The 11129-nt window shown below is 39.5% G+C and overlaps 1 protein-coding gene and 1 long non-coding RNA gene across 3 annotated transcripts in view; both read right to left on the bottom strand.

Annotated features, from left to right (window-relative positions):
- LOC110316593 overlaps nucleotides 1-3297 on the bottom strand; it is a 5326-nt gene extending 2029 nt beyond the window's left edge. Inside the window, exons 1-2 of the long non-coding RNA XR_002380276.1 lie at nucleotides 1349-3297; nucleotides 1082-1305 (exon numbers count right to left, since the gene is read on the bottom strand). This is a non-coding gene — a long non-coding RNA (uncharacterized LOC110316593). The remainder of the gene's footprint in view (nucleotides 1-1081; nucleotides 1306-1348) is intronic.
- Mdfic (MyoD family inhibitor domain containing) overlaps nucleotides 1-11129 on the bottom strand; it is an 82107-nt gene that overhangs the window by 36441 nt on the left and 34537 nt on the right. The window lies entirely within an intron of this gene.

Here is an 11129-nt window from a genome sequence, read left to right as displayed (position 1 = left end):
TGTAGACAAGGCTGGCGTCAAACTCAGAAATCTGCCTGCCTCTGTCTCCCAAGTGCTGGGATTAAAGGCGTGCGCCGCCACTGCCTGGCTAACCTGTGATTTTTCTTAAGATATATAACACATTACTTTTATGTTTTAAAAAGAAGCAACTGATAGGCAATTTGAAGTGTGAAAAATTATCTATACTCGGCTTCACCAAATAGAAAATTTGCTGAGAAATCACAAAACAACTGCCAGGCAGTGACTCCAGTAAAGTTACTACTTAATACTTTGATGACCAGACTATAAGTGAAGCATTTTTTTTTCAATTTTGGTGATGTTTCTCCACAAAGGATTTAAAGAAATGTATCTTAAGTTATTGTTTGCTTTTCCATGATCATTTTAAAGGCATCCTGTAGTCTATATAAGAGAATAAATACACTTAAATATAATCATTTTTAAATAGTGCTTTGGAGCCACATCATATGCAATGCATGCTACAAGAGAATTAGGGTGAATAATAATGATAATGAGTGGCTAGTCATAAGCCACAAGCCCCCAAATTCAAGCAACTAAACCCTCAGAATTCACCTAGAAGCTTCTCACACTAACTGAAACATCCAATGACCAGAAAGCATACAGGATCTCCTTTCAGGAAGCCTAGGGGACTCTTGAGCTTTATCCAGTAGAAAGCCTGAGATTTAGACAGATGTAGAACCTATTGGTTATATAAGGTCCAGACCCAAGCTCTTCCTTTGCACCATGTAGCCTTCTTTGTATCTTGTAGACTTGTAGCTAAGGAGTGAAAGAGCAAATCAAAAGGCTTTAAACTAAGAATTTAGATCCAGAATCAAAACCTGCATGAGAAGTCACTTTTTGACAGACAAGCTAGCTAACTGGAGGTAAGACTGGGAGAAAGGACATCACGCATCCTTGCCAAAGCTAAGCAGTCAGTTATAAATGTTAATGAAAGGTAAGTTGCAAAAGTTTCCATTAGTTCTTGAGACGGAAAGCTTGTACTGATTAATGGTGGAGAGTTATGGCATTGTCTGTGAAACTTCTCCTGGATGGAGGAGTTATAAGGAATACAGTGAATACTGACGCCCTGGACTCTGGGCATTCTATAGTTAAAACAGCAAAGTGGTATTGGGCTACAAACAACAACTACAAAACCCAGGAAGCTTTACTAAGAGCTGATTCTCCTAAAAGCAACACAGCCATTTTTAGCCATATGCAAATAAATTGGCCACTGTATAAATCTAGAATAGTGTACCCCTCTATAGAGACAAATTTCAAAAAAGCCTCTGAAACCAGAGATCAAGCAACCTTTGGTGAGTGGACAAAAGGCTGGTGTTCCGCTTCCAGGTACCTTTGAGCCATCCTGAGATATAAGATTGCAAGGAACAGCCAGAGATCTCGATGCACCGAATTTCAGATAAGCCTGTGTGTTAGCTAAGTTGCAGCAGGCTAATTATTTGTTACTGTCTCCGTTTAGTGTTGGAATTAAAAACACTGCAAAAGGAAATAGGAGATACTAAGGAGGGGGGAAGAACAGCCCTGGAAACCTGAAGTGTCAGACCACGGCAGATACCTCTCCAAGTCCTGCACAGGATTACTGCAGAGATGGAGGCTTTCCAGTGGAGAAAGCCCGAGATACAGAAGCACATATTACCTGGAGCAAGCCCCACTATGGCTGCAAGCTGGTGACAAGAAGCAGTTAAGTGTTAACTAAAAGAAAACAAAGAAGAGCAGATCTCAAAAGTAAAAGGGACAAAGTATTATAAAGAAGAGGTTCTCCATAAGGAAAGGGGGGTGAGGGGAGGACAAGAGGAGGGGGAGAAATTGGACTGCTGCGTAAAACATCTCTTGAGGCTTTTCCACTCTTGTGGTAATCCCTGAACCTAAATATTTGTTATCAGCTGGAGAAGAACTGCTAAGTCTCCTCTCTGCAATGGCTGTGATGGATACCAAACAAGGAAATCTTAGCAGAGTCCTCCAGTAAACAAACTCACTGCATGCAGCAGAACACAGGCCTAAGGCAGGGAAGAAACTCAACAAGGAAATGCTGTGCACAGGCTCCGCTCATACCATCCTCACTACCAAGTATTGCATAGACCCACCCTGATCTTTATCCATCCATACAGGGGCTGCTCTGCATCCCCCTCACTGTCTTAATCTACATATTGATGAAAACAAGTTGTACCAAATTTGATCTAGGTTGGTCTTCCAAATAATTTCAGAAGAGTGATACGAATCACCCAGCAATCACCCAGGCACTAGATCTAGATGTACAACCTTCGTGACTTGTTTCTCACGAGGAAAGATGAAGTGCATAGGTGTTTGGGAGGAGAGGGGCAATTGGATCTCATTAAGTAAAACACGGAGCGAAATTATGTGTATAGGACAGAAAGGATCTGCCCCAGACCCAAAGCATAAAAGTATGCTGCTGAGCTAAGGTCACTAGAGCAGACACCTATGCTTGTCTATTCAGTATCTCTCTATTTCCCTGGCAACAGTGTAGATGCTAATGACAATAGGACCTAGATTTGCTGACAGTAATTTTGGCAGCAATGAAGTGTTTTTAGTTACATGCATTTGTACACAGAACTTGACAATCCGGAGCCTTCAGTGACTCACAGTGACAGCAGAATGTTCCTGGAGGACAGGATCACGTATTCCTAGAATTCCATCAACCTTATCAGGCACATGCATGCTGACAAAGAGCCTTGTATGATGTTCAGCACCCAGTGGACACCCAGTGAAAATTAGCTGATGATGATGAATTATACTAGCTTTTAAGCTGTCACTTGATCCCAGAATATAATAACCTTCCTGAATAAATCAAGCAACAGTTTGGTATTCAGTACCATTATAAACTTCATCTTTCACCTTCCCGAGCCTAGGGAATTGCTGTAAAAGCATAATATAAGGAGAGTAGAACTGTAGTGAAGATTCAAGAAACTCTGTCTGTTATAACAAGGGAATTAAAGATTCAGTTACCGATATTGTAGGATGTGTGGAGAAACGCATCAAAAATGCTCACCAAGTAACCTTCCCGAAAGTAGCATGCAAAAAGCCATTGCCAAATTATATATCTAAGAGGTCCTTCCCATAACAAAAGCAAACTTAATTTAGTGGGCAAGCAAAAACTGGACATACTTGAGCACAGGGCAATGGATGTACAGATGACATCACGGGTAAAAGAGATGGAGTCAGGTAGAATGCCAACCTAAAATGCTAACCAAGTAATTTACTGCATAAGAAGGAAAAGGTATGTCTGATAGCTTAAATAAAGTAAACCAAAAGAAAAACAATTCCCCCCCCTAAAAAAAATCACCCCCAGCTTCAACCAAGCACATGATTCCTAAGTTCACTGGCGAGCGGCTGCAATAGGAGCAACTTCAATAAGTAGCCTGAGACTAGGAAACCTCTGTGATTTAGGGTTAGTAACACTTCTTGTTATAAATGACATTCCTGCCAAAATAATGTGAAAATTCAAGACTGAAAGTAAAGTTCAAAGAATTGACTCAAATGCTAATCATCATGTTTGACTCCTACAGAGGGTCCTGGCAACATTCCTCTATAAGGAAGTGATGCAAAGGATTGTTAGATTACACATGTAGAGTCTCATTTGCACACTTAAATATTTGCATACATAGCATATATATATATATATATATATATATATATATATATATATATATATATATATATATTAGATTCCAGTCGATATATAATAGGAAAAATAAATATGTAAGTGAATAAGGAAACAAAACACTGTTTTCTCATTCTCAACCCCAAGGTTAAAATCTTAACTTCTCTTTAATACGGTAGCTTTAACTTTCCAGATTCTGATTTAGATTATTGGAGTCATCAAATTACAGTATTACTTGACAGAATAAAATATTACTTAAAACAAAAGCATCAACAAGTGGCTACATATAGAGGGACAGAGCCATTAACCACACTTGAGGAGTCACAGATTGAGACCATTTACATAAATGGTTTCTCTCTTAATTTCTCCATTAAAATACACTAAATCTATCAAGGTCACTTTGCCTGAAAAACGGCTGAAATAAGTCATTATAAAATATTTGTTATGTACTATTCTAGGGACAAGGGATCTAACAGGGAACAAATTTACAAAGAAGTCATCTACCACCATAGAGCTTATGGATATTTATGATCTCAAGTAACAATAAATCCAGAGGACATCCCTACGAGTGTTAATTTCACATTACTGTCATTAAAGGCAAGGATTCAAAAGTAGAGAGAGTAGCTATCAAAATGACATCACAGGTTTCCCGTGTGCCAGACATCAGACTGAACAACGTGTGGCATCCTCTCACTCACTGCAGTTCCTTCAGTGGTTACATGATTTACATTTCTGCCGTCCTGTGCTCAAGGACATGCTAGCTTCACTTGTACAGTAAGTTGAGTTAGCTTTTGTTATAGGAAGGGGGAAAACAAAAAACAAAAAATAAAATCACTCTCAGCTATACAGCTTGGCACATTTTCCTGAGCGACAGCATCCTCTGTGAGGGTGTGTATAAACAACACACTGCAGAAGCACAGAGCACAGACACATGCTATTTTGTTTGCACAGAATATGTTTAAATTGCAATGTTCTTGCAGAGGAAAAGCAAAGACACAACTGAGATACAATGTCAGAAAACAAGGATAAGACAAAACAATAAAGGAAAAATACAACAGAATGGGAGATGAAAGAGGGATGCAAAAGAATAAGAGACAGATGAAGGATGAGGGATGAGCAAGAGAACATCCAAAAGAATCACAATTCCACAAGCAGGCTCCCTGAGGATCTCAATCGCACCTCCGCTCACACAATCCTGTGTCACACACCATTCTTCCTTCTGCCTGGGCCCCACCAGTCAATATCATTTCTTACCTAAAGTCATCAAGGCCGCCTAATCAGAACTCTCTAGCTCCAACCCACTTTCAAACTAACACAAACAGAACCAACTCAGACTCTATTTGCCTTACTGTTCTGATGAAGAATTCCGTGTTTATTTTTCCATCTTTAGGATAAAACCAGTACTTTACTGAAGGATTCCTGGTGATGCCTTCATCTCAGACCCCACCATTTTCCTGGTCCCCAGTTATATGGAACTTGTTCCATTTCTCAAATGCATCAGTCTTTCCAGGCCATTGTGACATTCTCTTTCTATTCACTGCTTTTGGATGCCCTCCACTGCCTCTTACTTCAAACTTACACCACCAGTTCATCAACTCTCCATCTTTGTTAAACACTTCTCCGAGACGTCTGTAGCGTTCTCCTTTTGGAATGAAGAAAAACCATGTCTAAAACACTGCCCTCTCCACCAAACGGTGTATTCCTTCGCATCAAGCATCTTGTTTGTGGCTATTACGACACACATGTGTCACGTGCCTACAAAGCTCTGCATGCTATCTGCTCCAGCACCTAGAGCAACTAACATTGCAAAAATGACAGAAACAGAAAGATGGAAGCAGTAGCTCTCTTCCTCAGCTCCCAGCTTCATTTTTTAAAAATAAAGCCCTGATAACGATACAGTGCTCTCATGGAAAATCTAAGCAGAATTGCCTTTCCCTACACTCCCTAATAGAATCTGCCATCTTTCTTTCCCTTGGTGATGTTTAGAACGTGTGTCAAGTATCTGAATCCTCTACATCCCCAACCACCCAGCGTAGCCTGTAATTCATTAGGCTGATCATGATTTCTCATTCAAATGAATTAAGGAAAAAAAATGTCAAATTTATGTATGATCATGAACTTCATATTAATTTCACATTAGTGCAATATTACCAATTATTCCAACAGTGGACAAGAAACTGTAAATAATTAGAGATAGTAAAAAGCTAAAGCAACAAACTATTTTAGAACTTGAGTTGAACAGTTGGCACAACCAGCTGTTGTGCAGAGAAATGGGTTTATTCGGGGTGAGGTTGGTTTTTTGTCTTGCTTTGTTTTGGATGCTCTGCTGCCTATTATCACGTGCTTACTGAGTGTACTTTAAGGATCAGACACAGTGCACAGGCTAGTGAAATGGTGGTGAAGAGCATAAATAGTGCAAAACTGAAAAGTATGTTTAACTATTACAAAGCAAAGAAAAAATAATAAACTACTCAAAACAGTATTTTCCCAATAACGAGGAAAAGAAAAAAACCTTTTCCATATTGGAAAGCTACAAAGGCCATCTCAACAAAGAGCTGAAAGGAAAAAGACCTCGCAAAGAGAAGGAAGAGAAATCTGGTCAATCTAACAACCTGGCAAAGCCTGGAAGCCGATAGACCTCAGGCCTTTTGCTGACCGGAGAAGAAGCCAGCCTCCCTAGGGAGATCATACACTGCCCTTTGGATAATCCATTTATCATGTAGTTAAAACTATAAACAATAATGAATATGCTGGAAAAAACATAGGATGTGATTCCGTAACTATTCCTGGAAATTCTGTTCTAGATCCTGTGATTCCTTACCATAAGTCCATGACTACAATACATTATTCATTTATAAGATCATTCTCAATTTCCATTGACCAGAAGCTGGTGTAAATACTTTGATGTGATTCAAGACACTCCCAAGAAAAGGGCTCTTAAGAAGTTACTGAGGACAGTCGCCAACTGTATACAAATGTAACATAAAACCACATCTTGGAATATTAGGAAACATTTACAGAAATTGTATACTTTAATTACCTTGTAAGAACAAAAGACATATACCCCATGCCTCTGAAATGGGCCAACCATTTTATGCTGCAATTCGGTGAAAACAGATCTCGTGCTCCAGAGAAGTGGAGGAGGAATAGCTTGGTGCCCTTTCAACAGTGAAAAGGGTTTCAAGAATTACAATGCTGTTTTCAACAGATTGTAGGACTGAGAACACTACTTCAGTTTGTTTTTACCATATTTGTCCCTAACCCTGTTTCCTTGATCAGTTAAAAGTACTTAAGCCCCAGGCAATAATTCTCAAACTTTGTCCAGCTTCAGAGAGCTGAGCAACATATTTGTCATGTTACTTCTTCTCTGGGAAGTGTTTCATCTTTTCCAGCATGTTCTGTGTTCATGTGACCATAGATAGACTGCTGAGTATCAGTATTTCCTCAGAAAGACAAGCTACCAGAGAGTAACTAGACAATGTGACAGTGAACTGAGTATATTTGCCTACACAGAACTTTCAAAATTCCTATTAGCCTTGACTAATTGTTTACTATTAATATAGCTTTTCATATCCTGAATTGTGGGTTACAACTTGCAAGTGGTCAGCACATATTCTAGTCTATAAACAAAGCTCATTATCAAGAATTCCATACAACCCCCATTTTAGGTATCCTTGAGCAATTCCTTGCCTATTTCATTTAACCTCACTCTGTCAACTGAGAAACACAGGTTACACACACCAATTCCTATGGTATCTCCTTGATCCGTAATATTCCAAAAGCATAGGCCGGGTGTTCATTGTCAACAGGTAGGTACATAAAATGTACATACCTTGATATCTAGAAATCTAGTAAAATAGAATAAACAGTATAACGACACAATTTTGAAATCTACGTCATCCAAATATCTACCTTGTTGGAGAGTTGACTCAGCAGTTAAAACAGTTGTTGCTTTTGCCAAGGACCAGGGTTCGATTCCCTGTATACATGTGGCAGTCACAATCTCTATAACTCTAGCTCAAGGGGATCCAATGCCCTCTTCTGATTTCTTGGGACACTAGGCACAGATGTAGTACATACTCATGTAAATGCAAGTAAAACACTCATACACATAAGATAATAAAATACATAAACCCAAAAATAAATGATGTCTGTTAATGACATTATTTAGCTTTTCCCAGAGAAAGAAGAAAAGGGTGCAAGTATAACATCTCTTCTAGAAAAAAGGAGTTTGGGGGCAACACCAGCCTGCAGGTAACAGAGCAATGGAGTACTTTTCTACCTCCACCCACAAACATCAACTGAGCAAGTGCCAAGTTCCTCATTCTCCAGGGTGCAACATCAACAAGAACAAACAGCAGGAGGTAAGGCTACATCTCTGCCTCTTTTTGTTGTTGCTCTTCCAATTAGAAAACCCCTGAACAAAAGGGGATATGAAAATAAACATTTTCTATATCTGATTCATAGCATCTGGTTCATGTGAATAAATGCTTAAGGAGGAAGTGGGTAGAACAGTATACGTGTCACTGTGTGTATGTGTCACTATGTGGCCCTGCCTGGCCTTGCTACTAAGTTATAGACAAATAGAGCAAGCTGGCCTTGCAACTCACAGATCTGCTTGGCTTCATCTCCCAAGTGTTGAAAGTAAAGGAATGTGCCACCACACCGAGCTTCTTAAAAATAAAAAAATTAAGCTCATGTAATATGACAAAATGTTAACCCACAAGTATGAGTGGCAATGCATCAGTTCTTGTACTGTCCCCCTTCTTCATCTGATTAAGGTATGTCATGAATTAAAACTCAAAGTTAACCTTAATTAGACTCTGCACACTGCAATGCCTTCTTGCCTCAAACATTGCACACAATCTGGTCAGATAAGTTTTTTGTAAATATTTTCTGATCACATACAATCTGGTCAGACACGTTTTTCTAAGTATTTTACGGTCATACAATAGAAGCCACATTAGATGTTCTGCTCTCTTCTTCCAAAATGCTGAGTGATGAACGAGATGTGGAATCATACTCTGCTTTTTTCCCTTGCTTCCACTTTAAATCTCTACTTGGGCCTAAAAAGAGCAGCATAGTATACAGTGTGCCCACACGTCTTCCTCTAGCCCAGAAATTGAGGACTTGGACAGTAAAGAGTGTATTTAGATTCTCTTGCTTGACCAACTATCAGCTTAATAAAGAGAAAAGGGATTACCTCTAGGTGTAGATCAAAGACGGCTGAACTTACAGTTTAAAGACGGAATGACTTGCCCAATGTCCCATAACAAGTCAGTTTTGTTTAGAAATAAAATCTAGTTCTATCCATTTGCCTAAGAATTTTATGAATTCATCTTTTTTTAATAGCTGAGTAGTACTCCATTGTGTAAATATACCACATTTTCTGTATCCATTCCTCTGTTGAAAGATATCTGGGTTCTTTGCAGCTCCTGGCTATTACAAATAAGGTTGCTATGAAGATAGTGGAGCATGTGTCCTTTTTACATGTTGGAGCATCTTCTGGGTATATGCCCAGGAGAGGTATTGCTGGATCCTCCGGTAGAACTATGTCCAATTTTCTGGAACTTCCAGATTCATTTCCAGAGTGGTTGTACTAGCTAGCATTCACACCAGCAATGGAGGAGTATTCCTCTTTCTCCACATCCTCGCCAGCATCTATTGTCACCTGAGTTCTTGATCTTAGCCATTCTGACTGGTGTGAGGTGGAATCTCAGGGTTGTTCTGATTTGCATTTCCCTGATGACTAAAAATGTTGAACATTTCTTTAGGTGTTTCTCAGCCATTCGATATACTTCAGTTGAAAATTCTTTTTTTTTTTTTTTTTTTTTTCTGTTCCCCACTTTTTGATAGGGTTATTTGTTTTTTTTTTTTTTTGTAGTCTAACTTCCCAAGTTCTTTGTATATATTGGATATTAGCCCTCTATCGGATTTAGGATTGGTAAAGATCTTTTCCCAATCTGTTGGTTGTCTTTTTGTCTTATTGATAGTGCCCTTTGCCTTACAGAAGCTTTGTAATTTTATGAGGTCAGATTTCTTGATTCTTGATTTTACAGCACAAGCCATTGGTGTTCTATTCAGGAATTTCCCCCCTGTGCCCATTTGTTTTAGGCTCTTCCCCACTTTCACCTCTACAAGTTTCAGTGTATCTGGTTTTATATGGAGGTCCCTGATCCACTTGGAATTAAGCTTTATACAAGGGGATAAGAATGGGTCGATTTGTGTTCTTCTACATGCTGACCGCCAGTTGAGCCAGCACCACTCAGAGACTGTCCCACCTGGGGATCCATCCCATATACAGTCACCAAACCCAGACACTATTTTAGATGCCAAGAAGTGCATGCTGAAAGAAGCCTGATATGGCTGTTTCCTGAGAGGCCCTGCCAGAGCCTTACATATACAGAAGTGAATGTTAGCAGCCAACCATTGTACTGAGCATGAGGTCCCTAACAGAAGAGTTAGAGAAGGGACTGAAGGAGTTGAAGAGGTTTGCAATCCCATGGGAAGAACAATAATATCACCCAACCAGACCCCCTCAGAACTCCCAGGGACTAAGCCATAAACAAAGGAGTACACATGACTCCAGCTGCGTATGTAACAGAGGATGCATCAATGAAAGGAGAGATCTTTGGTCCTATGAAGGCTCAATAGGTGCCCCAGTGTAGGAGAATCAAGGGTGGGGAGATGGGAGTGGGTGGATAGGAGGAGGGACATCCTCATAGAAGCAGTGGGAGGGAGGATGTGATAGGGGGTTTCTGGGAGGGAGGGAAACTGGGAAAGGGGATAACATTTGAAATGTAAATAAATAAAATATCCAAGAAAGAAAGAAAGAAAGAAAGAAAGAAAGAAAGAAAGAAAGAAAGAAAGAAAGAAAGAAAGAAAGAAAGAAAGAAAAGAAAATCTAAACCACAGGACCCTCACCCTCCCCAGGCCTCAGCTTTTCTATGTACATAAAATCTTTCTCTGAATCTTGGCATTGTATGCTGCCTGAACCCTTGCTCTGTGTCCTACTCTTGTCAAAAACAAAGCTTGCTACTAGCAAATTAAATTTGGGTCATTACTGCATTTTCAAGCTAATTGACTAATGGGATTTTCTCTTTTACATAAATATTATGCTGCATTTATCTGTCAATGGTGGCATCTCCAGTTCTTTCAAAGTCTTCATATGTTAACCTTAGATTATGGGCACTTCCAGCACACCCATCAGGTGGACAATGGATGGAAATTATCTGAGCTGATATGACTCTTTAGAAAGATTTATAAAAGTGAGGCCTATGTAAGAAACCATCATTGTAGCATGTAACAGTCAAAGGACTGTGATTTAATGTGGTGTGCCAAAAGGCTATCACAGAGGTGCTTTTAGATAAGAGATACACAAGATCACCCAAAGAGACTGACCATACATATTGTCACTTTTCTTATTCATACACAAAGAAACAAAAATTATAGTGTCAGAGAAGAAGAAGGAGGAGGAGGAGGGGGAAGGGGGATG

This window comes from Mus pahari, chromosome 2, assembly GCF_900095145.1.
Source record: "Mus pahari chromosome 2, PAHARI_EIJ_v1.1, whole genome shotgun sequence".
Taxonomy (NCBI): Eukaryota; Metazoa; Chordata; class Mammalia; order Rodentia; family Muridae; genus Mus; species Mus pahari.
The sequence above is the reverse complement of the archived record's forward strand: the minus strand, read 5'-3'. Positions and strand labels throughout refer to the sequence as shown.